Here is an 18,146-nt window from a genome sequence, read left to right as displayed (position 1 = left end):
AGGAAATGTACTGGCTTATCTACATGCAAGGGTAAGTAAGAAAGGAAGAACAGTAAAATGGATAATGAGTGATTGCTTACCCAGCGGGCTGGTACTGGCCACAGATCATCTTGAGGACTACGTTATGTAAATACAATGAATTAGAGCAGACATGAGTTCAAATCCCACCATGGCAGCTGGGGAATTTAAATTCAATTAAAATAAATCTGGAATAAAACAATTATTATCAGTAATGCTGACCATGAAATTACCGGATTGTCGTAAAAACACATCTGGTTCACTATTGTCCTTTAGGGAAGGAAATCTGCCGCCATTACCCGGTCTGGCCTATATGTGACGCCGGACCCACAGCAATGTGGTTGACTCTTAACTGCCCTCTGAAATAGCCTAGCAAGCCGCTCAGTTGTATTCAAGAAGGCAGCTCACCACCACCTTCTTGAGGGCAATTAGGGATGTGCAATAAATGCTGGGCTTGCTGATGACGCCCACATCCCATGAATGAGTAAAAAAAGTAAAAGTCTACAAAACACAAATCCTAGTTACATACACATTGGCCCGTATTTTCCGATCGCAGGCCTCCCGTGGGTGGAGGCCTGCGATCTGGAAAAATCTGCGCCCTTACCTGAGGGCTCCCGGGACGCGCACGCTTCCGCTGCTGCGCCTCACCAAACTTGAAGTGCGCAGGGTCCACGTATCCCAGGGGCGCAGGTAGTTCGCAGCGTCCCTGGGATCACGTGGGCCATGGGGAGCCAATCACAGAAGGGAATCTCCCTTCATACATTTGACAGGAAGACCTGTCAAATATATGAATGGAGATCAATGAAAAAACATAGTAAAACTTTAAATAAATTTTAAAAAAATCACATTTTTAAAATGACTTGAAATTACAATAAATTTATTAAACAAAAAGTTTATTTTTTGGAAAAAATTAAGTTTTTTACAGGGCTAAAAATAAACTTACCTTTTTAAAAAATATTTTTAAATGATAAATCAGTGATTTTTTTTTTTTTATTACTTTTTTTCAACTCTTTTTACCAGGCGTAAGAATTGTAAGGTTTTTCTGTGGGCGGAGGGTCTCCAAAAAGCGGAATTACCCGCCCGCAGAGGCCCTTCTCCAGGACAGCCTGAGGATCTGTCAAGACCATTCCTGACAGATCAGAAATGCCGGTTTTCAGTGCATGCGCTGTGCATGCCTGAAACCGGCATTTCCGATGTCCCTACAGATGGGTACACAGCGAGTACCCACCCGTAGGAATTGGAATATCTGGGCCAATATAAACCTAAAGCTCTGTGTATAGATACTTTCAAACTTGCTTAAAAAGAGATGTGCTGCGGCAGGAGGCCATTTGGCCCGTCCAGTTCACCTTCAACAGAAACCTGTCATCACTACCTCATTGTGTCTAATTGCTGTTTGAATGACTCCAGAGATTTTTGCCACCATTATCCTGTCTGGGAGACCATTTGAGGTATGAATCACTTTTAGTGTGAAGAACTGCCTTGTGACATTGTACCTTTTATCAGTTTCTACCTGTGTCCCCTTGTGCTGCAGTCATGTTTTAACTGGAGAAAGTGCAAAAAAGATTTACTAGGATGATACCAAACTGAGAGGTTATACCTATCAGGAAAGATTGAACGGGCTGGGGCTCTTTTCTCTAGAAAAGAGAAGACTGAGGGATGACCTTATAGAAGTCTTTAAGATTGTGAAAGTGTTTGATAGGGTAGACATAGAGAAGATGTTTCCACTTGCAGGGAAACCAGAACTAGGGGCCATAAATATAAGCTTGTCACTAATATATCCAATAGGGAATTCAGGAAAAACTTCTTTACACAGAGCTTGGTTAGAATGTGGAACGTGATACCACAAGGAGTAGTTGAGGTGACTTGCATAGATGCATTTAAGGGGAAGCTAGATAAACTCATGAGGGAGAAAGGTATAGAAGGATATGTGGATGGGGTTAGGTGAAGAAGGGTGGGAGGAGGCTTGTGTGGAGCATAAACACCACCGTAGACCTGTTGGGCAGAATGGCCTGTTTCTGTGCTGTAAATAGGAGGTAATTTGAAATGGTGATCAAGATTAACCATTTCTATTTCACTCAGTATATTATTATCAGATAAATTCCAGAATGGTTGGTAAATATCGGATATGCTACTGGCATCGATGGTCTTTAACATCTTGTGTTGAGTGTGGTCTCGGACATATCCTGCCGTGCAGGTGGCAGTGCCTCAGATCTGATCTGATTGCTGCCTGCATCTATCCCATGGAGTGAAAAATACTGCCAGCCAACAGTGGGTAATGACCTCAATGAGATTCCAGCAAGTTAGAAGAGACACTTGTTAGAATGAGCAAAAGGAGAAAGACATAGACAGACATTAACAGAACAAAAATTAAAGAATAATTTAAAAGGGAGGAAGGTTTAAAAAACATGAGAGTCATGAGCAATGTTCCCCCTAAGGTGACTGGCCACATCACCGCGCGCCAATCGTAAGGTCCCACGCAGGCCACTCACCAGATGCTGCTGCTGGAAGAGATACGCAAATTTAAAGGGCCCGCACAGGGGGAAAAAATTAGAGGGAAAATTGGTCATGAGTAGAGAATACTGAAAGTGAAAGACGAAGACAAAATGCTAAACTCAGAAATCTAAAATGTTTGTAAAAACCAGAACTTCTTAATAATTAAGAGGTGAAAAAGTAGGGAAATTAAAAATAGATATAACCATAAGCAAAAAAAAAATGCAGGGAAACTGCAATTATGGTTCTAAATTACTATTTAAAAGAGAAGATAAATAACTATCAATGTAATTCTGTCTTTCAGTGTGTTTCTCAATGGCAACCCTACCTTCTGTACCTGAGGATGTCAAGCTATGGTTGACACTGGGACTTCGTACCTCACTGTACCAGATCAGGAGTTAGGAGAACTGATGCAGTACATTGGCACAAGACAGGATCAGTATGGTGAGGTAAGCTTTTGCAACAAGTGCTAACTGATGACGGTGGCATAGTGGTTAGCACTGTTGCCTCACAGCGCCAGGGACCCGGGTTCAAATCCGGCCTCAGGTGACTGTCTGTGTGGAGTTTGCACATTCTCCCCGTGTTTGCGTGGGTTTTCTCCGGGTGCTCCGGTTTCCTCCCACAGTCCAAAGATGTGCGGGTTAGGTTGATTGGCCATGATAAAAATTGGCCCTTAGTGTTAGGGGGGATTAAATACGTGGGGTTACGGGGATAGGGCTTGGGTGGGATGGCTGTCGGCGTAGGGACCGGGTGCTAGGGTTTGGATGATCAGCCATGATCTCGTTGAATGGCGGAGCAGGCTCGAAGGGCCGAATGGCCTACTCCTGCTCCTATCTTCTATGTTTCTATGTTGATACAGATTCTGCGACTGTACCAGCATTAGGGCTATAGTGACAGTTATTGGGAACTAAGTTGACATAGAAATATAGAAACATAGATAGAAGATAGGAGCAGGAGGTGGCCATTCGACCCCTCAAGCCTGCTCTGCCATTCAATGAGATCATGGCTGATCATCCAAACTCAGTACCCTGTCCCTGCCTTCTCCCCATATCTCTTGATCCCTTTACCTTAAGAAATATATCTAACTCCTTCTTGAATATATTTAATGAATTGGCCTCAACTGCCTTCTGTAGTAGAGAATTGCACAGGTTCACCACTCTCTGGGTGAAGAAATTCCTCCTCATCTCTGTCCTAAATGGCTTACCCCTTATCCTTAGACTGTGACCCCTGGTTCTGGACTCCCCCGCCATCGGGAACATCCTTTCTGCATCTAGTCTGTCTAGTCCTGTTAGAATTATATAAGTTTCAATGAGATCCCCTCTCATTCTTCTAAACTCTAGCGAGTATAAGCCCAATCGACCCAATCTCTCCTCATATGTCATTCCTGCCATCCCAGGTATCAGTCTGGTGAATCTTCGCTGCACTCCCTCCATGGCAAGAACATCCTTCCTCAGATAAGGCGACCAAAACTGCACACAATACTCAAGGTGTGGTCTCACCAAGGCCCTGTACAACTGCAGCAAGACATCCTTGTTCCTGTACTCGAACCCTCTCGCTACGAAGGCCAACATACCATTTGCTTCTTCACCGCCTGCTGCACCTGCATGCTTACCTTCAGCGACTGGTGCACAAGGACACCCAGGTCTCGTTGCACTTCCCCTTCTCCCAATCTATTGCCGTTCAGATAATATTCTGCCTTCCTGTTTTTGCCACCAAAGTGGATAACCTCACATTTATCCACATTATACTGCATCTGCCATGCATCTGCCCAATCACCCAACCTGTCCAAATCATACTGGAGTTTCTCGACATCCTTCTCACAGCACACACGCCCACCCAGCTTTGTGTCGTCTGCAAACTTGGAGATATTACATCTAGTTCCCTCGTCTAGATCATTATATATTGTGAATAGCTGGGGTCCTAGGACCGATCCCTGCGGTACCCCACTAGTCACTGCCTGCCACTCGGAAAAAGACCCGTTTATTCCAACTCTTTGCTTCATGTCTGCCAACCAGTTCTCTATCCAAGTCAGTACCTTGCCCCCAATCCCATGTGCCTTAACTTTACACGCTAATCTCTTATGCGGAACCTTATCGAAAGCCTTCTGAAAGTCCAAATACACCACATCCATTGACAAGACCGTCCCTTCAGCTCTGGGACTTGGGTTTGATACAACTGATCGTGGTGGATGACCGTCTCCTCTATCTGATTTCTGTAAGAACCCTAAGTAAAATTAATGTAATTGTCTCCATCGAATCATTAATGGATTTAAGTCTTAGCTAATTCGCACAAAATTTGTACTCTTATTTGGAGGGGTCACAAGGATAGCTGGTGTGGAAAATGAAATTGTCCGACCAGTACAGTAATGCCTGCTCTTTTCAGACTGCGCTTGATAGACATTGTTGGGGCAGTGTAGGGGCATTTAACTTGTACTGCCTATGACAAGGGAGTGTTTGGTGCAAAAATGAAATGTCGATGTCCCAGCACTAGACAGCCTCATTTTGCTGGTTTTGTGCAAAATAAAGGCTTCAAAATTATATTATCGCCCCATGCAATGAGCAGAAAAAGCCTGGATTGAGGAAAACCTTTGTGAAGATTAATTTTGATTTCCCTTCTGCCTTGTTACCAAGAATGTTTCTCTCTGCTCCCTGTTGAAGCACAGATCTGTCCATTTCTTCTTTGATTGCTTCATTTGAGTTCCCATTCAATGTGCTAGTTGATTTGTGTAATTAAAGTTCATGGTTCCTGGCTTTAGATTGCCGAGTGTTTCTCTCTTGGTTGAGCACCAATTGCTTCATGTCACCGCTTCATGATTTTAAAAGATTGGATCTTGTTTCTCTTAATCCTTTTCTAAGTGAAAGCAGAATTAGTTCACTTACCACCTTCCCCTCATCGGATTTTGATTGAAGGGCTGGTATCACTCTCTTTGTCCACCTTCAAACCCTTTGCAATAGCTTTTGTGTCTTTCTGTACAGTTACCAAAACGAGACAATACATTGAAGTGTAGGTTCACCAAAGGTTCATAGTATCAGTAGAAACTCTTTGGGCTTCAACTCTATAGATCTGCTTATAGTTCCTAGAATTCTGTTTTCCATACCAATTGTTCTTGTACAGTGAGACGAAATATTCAATGTTTGGTAAACTGCCATGATCAATCATAGAATCATACAGCACAAAAGGAGGCCATTCGACCTGTTGTGTCTGTGCCGGCTCTTTGAAAGAACTATCCAATTAGTCCCACTCCACTGCTCCTTCCCCATAGCCCTGCAAATGTTTCTCCTTTTCAAGTATTTATCCAATTCCCTTTGGAAAGTTTCTATTGAATCTGGATCCACCACCCTTTCAGGCAGTGCATTCCAGATCATAACAACTTGCTGTGTAAAAATCAATTCTTGTGTCATCCCCCTGGTTCTTTTGCCAATTATCTTAAAAGATGGCAGAATTTCAAATCATGCCCTTTATACCATGATTTACACATGATCATCATTTTGAAGATAGCCACTGACTACAAATGCTGGTTGGACCCAATATCAATTTTGAATATGTCTTTATCCTGGACTATAATACTTGTTTGAGTCCCTCGATGCCAAACACTGTCCCACAGCCAAAGGGGCAGGAAATGTACCTCTTTCCCAGGTCTCTGACATGGCTGCTCCTAAGGCACAAAATGATGTCCTGAAGCCGCGTCGTGTGATATGCGTAATAAACGTGTCAACACATTTAAAATAAATGGATTGACATCTTTCTTAAAACAAAGGAATTTCATCAGAACATGTTACTAGTATTGTGCTGTGTGATTGCAAGTGGCCTTTAGGAAAGAAAACATTGAACAACATTTGGCTTTACAAAGCCATTTTAGCCTTCATAGGGCCCTGTGATACTGGGACATTTTAGAAGAGAGTTTACATAGGATTACATAGGATATACGGCACAGAAACAGGCCATTCGGCCCAACCAGTCCATGCCAGCATTTATGCTCCACTCGAGCCTCCTCCCGTCTTTCCTCATCTAAACCTATCAGCATAACCCTCTATTCCCTTCTCCCTCATATGCTTATCTAGCCTCCCCTTAAATGCATCTATACTATTCACTTCAACCACTCCCTGTGGTAGCGAGTTCCACATTCTCACCACTCTCTGGGTAAAGAAGTTCCTTCTGAATTCCCTATTTGATTTCTTGGTGACTATCTTATATTGATGGCCTCTAGCTTTGCTCTTCCCCACAAGTGGAAACACTCTCTCTGTATCTACTCTATCAAAACCTTTCATAATTTTAAAGCCCTCTATTAGGTCACCCCTCAGCCTTCTCTTTTCAAGAGAAAAGAGACCCAGCCTGTTCATCCTTTCCTGATCTGTATACCCTTGCATTTCTGGTATCATCCTTGTAAATCTTTTTTGCACCCTCTCCAGTGCCTCGATATCCTTTTTGTAATATGGCGACCAGAATTGTACGCAGTACTCCAAGTGTGGTCTAACCAAGGTTTGATGCAAGTCTAGCATAACTTCTCTACCTTTACATTCAATCCCTCAAGAAATAAACCCGAGTGCTTGGTTTGCCTTTTTTTATGGCCTTGCTAACGTGTGTCGCTACTTTCAGTGATTTGTGTGATTGTTTAATTCAATATAACAAAATACAGAGTAAGGCCCTCGCCTCTGTGGCAAAGCACTCCAAGCTATAACAACTCCCTGCATAAAGAAATTTCCCCTAATCCCTCTCCTAACTCTCTTAGTAAGAATTTTAAATTGATGACCCGTTGTCTTTGACTCCCGAGCTGGAGGAAATTCTCTTCTCCAATTCACTCTACCAAAGGCCTTGATTATAAAAGCCTCGATTCAATCTCTTCTTGTGGTTCTCTCCTCCAGTGGAAATCAAGCTGTGTGAAATAGGTTATCTGTGGAATTAGTAACGTCTCCAACAATTCCTTGCTGTGCGTCTTCCGTTCGAGCTACACATGCAGATCTACTGAATGTTTTCTTCTTTATTCAATAGTACATTGTCAACTGCATGCCTTCATTGACCTTTATCATCAACGACGCTGAACTCACTATTCCAGCCTCAGCCTACATCAGACAGGTGTGTACGACAGATACTGTCTTTTTTTTAAACCATTGTGCAACGTGACTCAGTTTAGGCAGAATAGCTGCAACATTGGCTGGAGAATCTGTCTGGTTCGTTAACTGTGAAACCTTAGAAATATTAGGCAAAGATTTCCTTTGTGCGCTAGTTGTAATAAAATCACAAACCCTTTATAAAGAAGATGTTTTATGATTTTTGTTGCACACTGCACAAGGAAAATGTTATTATTTGAGGGGAGGGCAAAACAGGATGTCGGTTTTATAATCTAACTTCCATTCGCTCTCTCTTCATAATGTCACCTTTCAGTGAGGGGTTGTGTTATAAATTTCTCTATGACCACTTTTAATGAAGCTATTATCATCTAACAGGAGGCCAATTGTGTGGGGCAGAATATAGATCCACTGGGAGATATTTTCCCCTTCCCTTCCCTTTCTCCAGTGGAGTCCACTGCCACCTCACACATTCTACATACTGGTGGAGGAATTCTCAAATTCCCATTTTCAAATGGCTGAAGATATGGAGACTCAACTTGAGCTATTCCAATGGGAGTCAAAATCCTGACTGTCAGAGATACCTGACCGCCATATAAAATAAAGTAAAAAAAAAAAACATAAATGTGGACATTAACATTAGTCTCTTTAACCAATTATTGTCTTTAGGTCTTAACCCTTAAAAAGTAATCTTTCTGATGTCGGCCCTATTATGAGGCTAGAAAAGTGTAAACTGAAAGTATTTCCGCAGGTTTTTAGTCTAATAGATGAAGTAATTAAACTTGTGCTGAATCTTTGAGGGTTTATGCTCATGAGTCTAACGGAGTGTCATTATCTCATATTTTGCAGAGTAATGGCTTTTGTTTCGCTGCGATTCAGTCAATCTACCTGCCGGCACCTACCCGCGATGGACCATTCTGGATCTTGGGTGACGTCTTCCTGAGAGAGTTCTATTCTATTTACGATAGAGGGAATAATAGAATGGGATTCGCTAAAGCTGCCTAAGCTGTGAACCTTCTAACTTACTTCACTATCTCTCGAAGTAAAGCTGCACCTTCTCCAAGTGATGCCCTGTCTTGACATAAATGATCTTCCTTAATAGACTGATTACAGCCAATCCACTGATGAAGGGTCCCAGACCTGAAACGTTGACTCGGTTTCTCTCTCCACGGATGCTGCCTGGCCTGCTGAGTATTTCCAGCATTTTCTGTTGTTATTTCACTTTAGTGTCGATTGTGGTAAATGGGGCTTTCTGCTAATATTACCTGGGTTGGCCTCGATTTTACCCAGTTTCTGCCACACCTCTTCACTGAAATATTTCATTCTTTATTTGATTTTCCCCTGAATGCTACCATATGTTCTTGTGAGTAAACAATAAATACTATCAAAGCATTGCAAAATACTAACCCTGGTTTGTCTGATTCTTGTCTTGTTGATGTGCGTTCAAGGATTTGTCAGTGATAGACAAGCACCTATATTCACTGTAAACCGACAGATTTTATATTCCAATCATTCTCTGACGTTAAAGTATGTTTTTTCATGTTACACCCAAGTGGTTTTCTTTTACTTCTTGTGACCTACATTGGTTCTCAATCCGGCAATGCCTCGATTTTAAAATTCTCATCCTTGTTTTCAAGCCCCTCCATGGCCTCACCACTGTGGCCTCTCTGTAACCTCCTCCAGCCCTACAACCCTCCGCGATCTCTGCGTTCCTCCAATTCTGGCCTCTTGCGCATCCCCGATTTTAATCGCTCTACCATTGGCGGTCCAAATTGCCAGCCTCTGCAGCATTTTGCTTTCCTCAAGTCAGGATTAGAGAGACAGCACAGAAGGAGGCCGTTCCTACATCGTGCCTGTGCCGGCTCTTTGAAAGAGCTCTCCAATTAGTCCCACTCCCCTGCCTTTTCCCCATAGCCCTGCAAATGTTTCCTTTTCAAGTATATATCCAATACCCTTCTGAAATATAGACGTAGAGTAATAATAAAACATTATCAGATTTATTCCTCCTGAACCCACATTGATCCTCTGGGCTATGACTGACCGAGTAAATGAGACATTCAGATCTGTGGGAAAAAGTAAATCACATAGTTTTGGGTTGATTGGCGGGAGAGGTGGGTAATCAATTTGAAGAGAGGGTAGGGCTATGTTGAAAACAGTAGAAAGGGCTCCGTATCAGGCATCCATGTTGGGGATAACAAACAATTGGAGGTCATCATAAGGAAAAATTAGGAACGACTTTGAAAATTGTAAAATAAAGTTGTAAATTTAGCATCGTCAGATGAGCTGATCAGAGAGAGCCAGCATGGCTTTGTTAAGGGTACGTAATGTCTGACTAATCTAGTTGAACTTTTTGAGGTGGTCATTAATAAGGTAGATAAGGGAGTGACTATGGATGTTATCTATAAAGACTTCCAGAAGCCATTCTAAGGGATTAATGGCAAAAATGCTACTTTGCTGACGACACTAAGTTAGGGGGCACAGTAAATAGTATAGATGGGAGCAGAAAGTTGCAAAGGGGCATTGATCGATTAAGTGAGTGGGTAAAACTGAGGCAGAAGGAGTTCAATGTGGGAAAGTGTGAGGCCATCCATTTTGGATCTAAGAAAGATCGATCAGAGTATTTTCTAAATGGCGAGAAGCTGGGAACTGTGGGCGAGCAGAGAGATTTCGGGGCCCAAGTACAGAAATCACAAAAAGCTAATGCAGGGGTTCTCAACCGGGGGTCCGCACCCCCAGGGGTCCACGAGAGGGTTTCAGGGGGCCCGCCATAAATAATCTCCGGGAGTTAAAAAAAAAAAAAAAATACACCGTCACGTGAAGGTAGGATTGAGCTGAGCAAACTGCGGATGTTATATTACAGTGTACAGAGCTCTAGTTAGACCCCATCTGGAGGACAGCATTCAGTTCTGGGCACCGCACCTTAGGAAGGATATATTGGCCTTAGAGGGGGTGCAGCGCAAATTCATCAGAATGATACCCAGGCTAAAAGGGTTCGATTATGAGGACAGGTTGCATAGACTAGGCTTCTATTCCCTTGAATATAGAAGATTAAGGGGTAATCCAATCGAGGTGTTTAAGATGATTAAAGCATTTGACAGGGTCGGTAGAGAGAAACTACTTCCTCTGGTGGGAGAGTCCAGAACAAGGGGGCAGAACCTTAAAATGAGAGCCAGGCCGTTCAGGGGTGATGTCAGGAAGACCTTCATCGCACAAAGGGTCGTGGAAATCTGAAACGCTCTCCCCCCCAAAATCTGTTGGTGCTGGGGGTCAGTTAAATAGTTCAAAACTGAGATTGATACATGTTGGTTTGGCAAGGGTACTGAGGGTTACGGAACCAAGTTGAGTGGATGGAATTAAGATATAAATCATCCATTATCTAATTGAATGGTGAACAGGCTTGAGGGACTGAATGGCCTACTATTCCTAAATCATAATTAGCACGCAATTGGAGATAACTTTTTGACTTCGGGTTCGACATTGGTTGGGAGGGAGGAGATGGAGAGTGGGGATAAAGGGGATGTACTCAGATTGGTGGGATGTGATAAGTGGGGTGTTTGCCAGAGATCTGTTCTGAGGCCTCAACTTTTTACCATATTTATTAATGCCTTGGATGAAGGAATAGAAAGTTGTATATCCAGGTTTGCAGATAGCACTAAGTTAGAATAAAAACGATGCAGGCTACTGGTTAAAATAATTGCTTAAACCTGTTTCCTCAGATGAGCGACAGTGATCTAAACTGACAGTTGAAATTTGAGGTGGGCAAATAATTATGTTGCAGTAATTTTTACTGTAAAAGTAGTACTGACACATAAGAACATAAGCATTAGGAGCAGGAATAGGCCACACGGCCCCTCGGGGCTGTTCCACCATTCAATAAGATCATGGCTGATCTTCAACCTCAACTCCACTTTCCCGCCCGCTCCCCATATCCCTTGATTCTGACAGAGTCTAAAAATCTGTCGATCTCAGCCTTGAATATACTCAACAACTAAGCATTCACAGCCCTTTGGGGTAGAGAATTCCAAAGATTCACAACCCTCTGAGTGAAGAAATTCCTCCTCATCTCGGTCTTAAATGGCTGACCCCTTATCCTGAGGCTGTGACCCCTAGTTCTAGACTCCAGCCAGGGGAAACAACCTCTCCGCTTCTACCCTGTCAATCCCGCTCAGTATATCTTGTATGTTTCAGCTCTTCTCCAAGTTTCCAGTTTATGTACTGTGAATAAGAAAGGAAAAGACCCAAAATTTTCAGTCCTTTTGAGTTACTCTGTTACATAAGGGGTTGTGGATGTGAGCACCATATATTTTGAAAGTATATATGATTCTCTTATGCAGAATGTAGGAATTAATTTGCCATCAAAAGAGCGATCATTCATCGAACTGACTTTCTGCAATTTATATTAAGCATCCTTAACTCTGTTATTTCTCATTCTGCAATTGGCTCTTGACATTTTCAGGGTTATAAAACATTATAAAATGTGCCAAAAAAAGTGCCAACCCTCCATGCCTGACATAAGATGATAGTGTTTAACAAAATCCAGTCTGTCTGGTGCCTTTGTTTACACTGAGACTTGCTCGCTCCTTCCGATTGTTGGAACTTTAAAGATAATTACTTATTTGTATCTTGTACTTGGGCTGTACTTAAACAAAAACACCATAATTCCCTTTTCAACTTCTACTTCACCATTTAATGCGACAATGGGCTATATTTTCCGATCGGAGGCTTCCTGCGTGCGGAGGCCTCCGATCTGGAAAAACTCTACGGACTTACCTGAGGACTCCCGAGCTGCGTATAATTACGTTCCTGGGCCTCTCCAAACTCAAAATGCGCAGGGCCCACGTATCCCAGAGGCTCATGCGGTTCACAAGCGTCCCTGGGATCACGTGGGCCATGAGGAACCAACAGGGGAAGGGATTCTCCCTTCATACATTTGATAGATAGACCTGTCAAATATATGAATGGAGATCACCCCAAAAACACAGTAAAACATTAAATAAATTTTTTAAAAAGCATCACATTTTTAAAATGAGTTGAAATTACAATAAATTAAATATTTAAAGCAAAAATGTAATTTTTTGCAAAAAATTATTAAAGTTTTTTACGGGGCTAAAAATAAACTTACCTTTTTGTAAAGTATTTTTAAATGATAAATGAGTGAAATTAAAAAAAAAACTTTTTTCAACTCTTATGCTGGTAAAAGCAGGCCTTACGCTTTTACGCAGCGTAAGATTTCTAAGGGTTTTCTGCCGGCGGAGGTTCTACAGAATGCGGAACTATCCACCCGCAGAGGCCCTTCTCCAGGGCAGGTGTTCGATCTGTCAAGAGCATTATTGACAGATCGGAAATGCTGGTTTTCAGCACAGGCGCTTGGCATGCCTGAAACTGGCATTTCCGATGTCCCTATGGGTGTGTACACAGTGCGTACCCACCCGTAGGCATCGGAAAATACGGCCTAATGTGAATACAAAAGTGTTTGTCCATTAGCATTTCTGCTGAGGGCTGTGGGTATGCAAATACTGTAATAACTTGCTGGAAATGATCACATTACCTGACATTTGTGCTTTTGTCTGACTTTCCCGATATGATTTTCAAAGCTGCAGTGTATTATCCATGTTTTGAGTTTGTTGGGAGCAAGTTGGCGGGGTGTGGAATGTCTATATAAAAAAAAAGAAAATTATCCGGATCTGAAGGGCATCTCCTAAAGATGTTCATTTTTTAAAATAAAAAAGGCAATTCAGATGCTTAGGGGAAAAATTGAGTCGCACCCACTTTGGGGCGCTAATGCCCCGAAAAATTAGCAGCCCTGCGGCCAAAATTAATTCGTAACGCCCCAAGAGGGAAGCAGGGCGCTACTGGAAGCATCCCGCCTCCTCCTTGGGGCGCTGTGAGGGATTATCGCAGTGCTACACTACGCGACCCGGGGCCCAGCTGGGCCACCAGGGATCGGGAGTGCCGGCAAAAGAGCCCGGCACTCAAGAGAAGTGCCGGGCTCACGGAGCGCAGCCGGCACTCCGCGGGGGGGCTGGTCAGGAGGCCGGAGACGGCAACGGGGGCAGGTGCTGGCAGGTGGCCAGCAACAAAAATGGTTGCCCGGCACCTTGCCTTTAAGTAGTGCTGCCCCGGCTGCAGGTTGGCCCCCCTGACCCTGTCAGACATAGCGTCCAGCGGTAAGTCAGGGGGCGCTACCGACGATTGCGGCCGGGGTGCGAGCGGGGCACTGCGCACGGCAATGACGTCATCGCTGGCAGCGTGGCGCTAACGGTTAGTGCCACCGCTAACCTCCCACTGAATTTCGTGGGAGGTGTTGGCGGTGCTGCGCCCGGGCGCTAGTTGCTTTGCACCTCTCTGAGGGCGCTGATGGGAGGCGCAAATCAACCGAATTTAACCCCCCTTAACTTTGTTTTAAAAATCTCTGAGATGCTGGCTATTGTGATACTGCAAAATGTCATTAATTCATCTGGCATTACTGGAGCTAATTATGTTCATTATTCTAATACAAAAGGCTTTGTTCAATTCCTTTTAACATCGCTGCAACCCCCCCCCTCAAATTTACAGTTACCATGGTGATGTGACACTGATGGGTCTGCACTTCAGTTTATTCTTCTGTTTAATTAATATACTTCTATAGTAAAAAGGTTCCACTTATCAGGAGGAATTGACAGTGCAATATTACTGAGCTGTTTTCTGTTGTCCAATTGTCATATTTTTACTTGTAAATTGTGCCTTTATCTTGTACAGGAAGTAGTGTGTGTTGGGTCTGTGCTTTCAAATGTAGTTATGCTGAATAACTGGACACAGACTATAGAATACTTAAACAGGTCTTTAGTAACTGAGGGTCAGGGCTGAACTGGGATACACTTTGCTCCACAGGGTTTATATACCGGTGTGGTCACCACCGGTACTACAATGTACAGGAGCCATCAGAAAGTAGTCCATCACCTTAAGGTATCCTCTTAAGGTGGTACAGGTTACATACACTACAATTCCTCTCCTTTTAGCTTAACAGTGTACACCCCAATTTAAACATAACATGGATAACATATATACAACTTTCACACAAAACTGTTCAAAGATTCAGTCTCTGAGGAGGCCTCCTGATCCGGGCCGGATAACGCCTTTCAGGGGTCTCTGGTTCTCGTTGCTGGGGTGACTCATCCATTTGATCTCCTATGGATTGAACATCATCATGTACATTCGAGTCTGAGGTAGATGCTACAGGCTCAATAACTTCTTCAACTGGTGTCTCTGCCGTAGACATGGGGTCGACCCTTGTTCTCGATTCCACAAGTTGGTCAGCATGACGTCGTATTACGTTCTCACCAACGTCTACCGTGTACATCAAGGGTCCTTGTCGGGCACGAATTGTTCCGGATTGCCATTTATCATTCCTATAGTCCCTGGCCAACACTGGTTGTCCTATTTCGAAACTCCGAGTGGCCTTGTTATTTACGTGCTGGAATTGCTTGTTTTCGACTTCCCTACGCACATTGGGTTTTAACAAATCCAACCGGGACCGCAACCTCCTGTTATAGAACATTATGGCAGGGCTTTGATTTGTCACTGCATGCGTGGCGTTTCGATATGCCATCAGGAAATTGTCCACCTTGTGTTGTAGTGGAATATGGTCTTCGCTCATGGCCTTTATCGTCTTTTTGAACGTTTGTACAAATCTCTCGGCCAACCCATTGGTAGCCGGATGATATGGGGCAGATGTATAGTGTTTCACCCCATTCTTTTTCATGAATTTCTGGAATTCTTCTGACACGAACTGTGGTCCGTTGTCTGAACATATTTGTTCCGGCAACCCATCCCTTGCAAATATGGTTCTTAGAACTGCGATCGTCTTTTCAGAGGTAGTGGTCGACATCTTAATCACTTCTGGCCATTTAGAATGTGCGTCTACCGCTATCAAAAACATGGAATCCATGAATGGACCTGCAAAGTCGATATGCACACGTTGCCATGGGGTTGAAGGCCATTCCCACGGATGCAGCGGTGCAATTGGAGGTGCGTTTTGAACTTTTTGGCACCCTGAGCAGCTTTTAGTCAGATCCTCTATTTGTTTGTCGATACCTGGCCACCACACATAAGCCCTAGCAAGGCTTTTCATCTTGACTCCCCCCAGATGACCTTCATGCAGTTCCTTCAGAACTCTCTCTCTTAATTTAGGAGGAATAATCACCCTTGTTGCATACACCAATGTTCCTTGACAGACGGACAGCTGTTCTCGTCTGGCTGAGAATGCAGGTAACAGTGGTTCACCATGTGCTGGCCATCCCTTCACTGTCAAATCGTAGACCCGAGACAGTGTTGGGTCGTTTCGGGTCTCTCTCAATACTCGCATTGGTGACTGGTAAGCATTCGATGATGGTCGAGTGAAATATCTCGACAGGGTCAACTGCCGGTGCCTCTTCCGCTGTAGGTAGTGGCAGGCGCGACAGCCCATCAGCATTACCATGTTGCTTTGTACCTTTGAATTCGATATCATATTGATGTGCCCCTAGAAAAAGGGACCATCTCTGAAGCCTCTGCGCCGTCATAACCGGAGCACCCTTCTTAGGGTTAAAAATGGAAACCAACGGCTGGTGATCTGTCAGCAGCGTAAACTTTTGGCCTTGCAGGTAATGGTTAAAATTCTTAACTCCCCACACAAGGCTGAGAGCCTCCCTATCTATCTGAGCATAGTTGCGCTCTGCGGAGGTCAATGATCTGGATGCGAACGCGACTGGCCTTTCCAAGCCATTTGGCAACTTATGTGAGAGCACTGCCCCGATACCATATGGAGAAGCATCACAAGCTAAGCGAATAGGCAGCGTTGGGTTAAAGTGAGCCAACACTTCCTTAGAGGTGATCAGTGCCTTGCTTTTTTGAAAAGCCCGCTTACAGTCCTCGCTCCACTTCCATGGTACTCCCATTTGCAAAAGAGCGTTCAGCGGGTGTAACACCGTGGATAAATTTGGAAGAAACTTGTGGTAATAGTTAATCAACCCAAGGAACGACCTCAACTGGGATACATTTTCCGGAGCGGGAGCTTTCACAACAGCTTCAATCCTGTCAGGTGACTTATGAAGCCCCTCCTGGTCAATGACGTGGCCGCAGTACGAGATTCGCTTCTGAAAGAACTCACATTTCTGGCGATTAACTCTGTGTCCATATTCTTTCAATCTGGTGAGCACCTGCTCCAAATTCGCGATGTGTTCCTTATCATCATCTCCTGTAATCAGAATGTCGTCCAGGTAGCATTGAGTGCCTGGAATTCCCTGCAATACCTGCTCCATGGCCCTTTGCCAAATCGCTGGAGCCGATGCCACTCCAAAAACCAGTCTATTATACCGATATAAGCCCTTATGTGTGTTGATCGTGAGATACTGGCGTGACGCTTCATCAACTTCCATCTGTAGGTACGCCTGCGCCAGGTCTATCTTGGTGAAGTGTTTCCCGCCAGACAGCGAAGCGAAGATATCCTCAATCCGCGGAAGTGGATATTGCACCGTGTGAAGAACCGGATTAACAGTGATCTTGAAATCGCCACAGATGCGAACCTTCCCAGGTTCCCCCGGCTTGTTGCTCAACGGGAACAATGGGTGTGGCCCATTCGCTCCAGTCCAGCTTTGACAGTACTCCTGAACGTTCTAGCCCTTCCAGCTCTGCTTCCACAGCAGGTCGTATCGCATAAGGTACCGGTCTGGCTTTGAAAAATGTTGGGTTTGCATGTTCTTCAACCTTGATGTTTGCCGTAATTCCTTTCAGTGTTCCCAGTCCCTGTTGGAACACCTCCTTAGCATCGTCCAATATTTTGGACAGTCGTTTAGGTTTGACGTCGTCCTCTTTACAGGAATCTACAGTTAGTGCTTGTAAGGAATGCCAGTCCACATTTATTCTCCGGATCCATTCCCGTCCCAGTAGTGGCGGACCTCCCTCAGGTAACACATACAAGTCCATTTCCTGACTTTCTTTACCATTGTAGACCACCTTTACCTTTATCTTTCCGATGGGGTATACTCTTTGCCCCGTGTATGTTTTCAATACAATCTCCGTATCCCTCAGGGGAATGTGTGAGAATAACCTTTTGTAATCTTGCTTATTCATGACCGTCAATGCTGATCCAGTGTCCAATTCCATCTTCACTTGGACTCCTGCTATCCGAAGCATGACCCAGATAGTTTGGTGGTCTGCTGTGTTACCCACATTATGTATTTTTAGACAACCCAGTTCCTTACTGCTGGAGTCTGAATCCGTCTTCTGTTCATCCGAACTGTTCTCTGTCACCCTGTGTACTTTTTTGTACTTCTCCTGCGGCGACTTTTTGCTGCTGGTCTTCTTTCCTGACCGGCATACTCTCGCTATGTGACCAAGTTTGCCACATTGCCTGCATTCTTTATCTTTGAACCAGCACTGGTTCTGGTCATGCGTTGTCCTTCCGCAACGATAGCACTTTACTGCGCCCAATGCCATTTCATTGGTGCTGAATTCCAATGGCCTTTGCTGCATTTCTGCAGTGCCTCGTGCTGCTGCCTCGTGCGATGCTGCAATGCTGAAAGCTTTGTCCAGCGTAAGATCCTTTTCCTCTAG

The 18,146-nt window shown here is 44.0% G+C and overlaps 1 long non-coding RNA gene and 1 pseudogene across 2 annotated transcripts in view; one reads left to right on the top strand and one right to left on the bottom strand.

Annotated features, from left to right (window-relative positions):
• Positions 1 to 12,428, bottom strand: part of LOC147105112 (uncharacterized) — an 81,782-nt gene extending 69,354 nt beyond the window's left edge. Inside the window, exons 1-2 of the long non-coding RNA XR_015081681.1 lie at positions 12,345 to 12,428; positions 5,388 to 5,475 (exon numbers count right to left, since the gene is read on the bottom strand). This is a non-coding gene — a long non-coding RNA (uncharacterized LOC147105112). The remainder of the gene's footprint in view (positions 1 to 5,387; positions 5,476 to 12,344) is intronic.
• LOC147105109 (pepsin A-like) overlaps positions 1 to 18,146 on the top strand; it is an 84,514-nt pseudogene that overhangs the window by 12,468 nt on the left and 53,900 nt on the right. The gene's annotated exons all lie outside the window — the stretch shown is intronic.

Source organism: Somniosus microcephalus, chromosome 18, assembly GCF_052327205.1.
Source record: "Somniosus microcephalus isolate GS21.2 chromosome 18, FLI_Smic_1.0, whole genome shotgun sequence".
Classification (NCBI taxonomy): Eukaryota; Metazoa; Chordata; class Chondrichthyes; order Squaliformes; family Somniosidae; genus Somniosus; species Somniosus microcephalus.
This window is presented reverse-complemented; position numbering and strand designations above follow the sequence as displayed.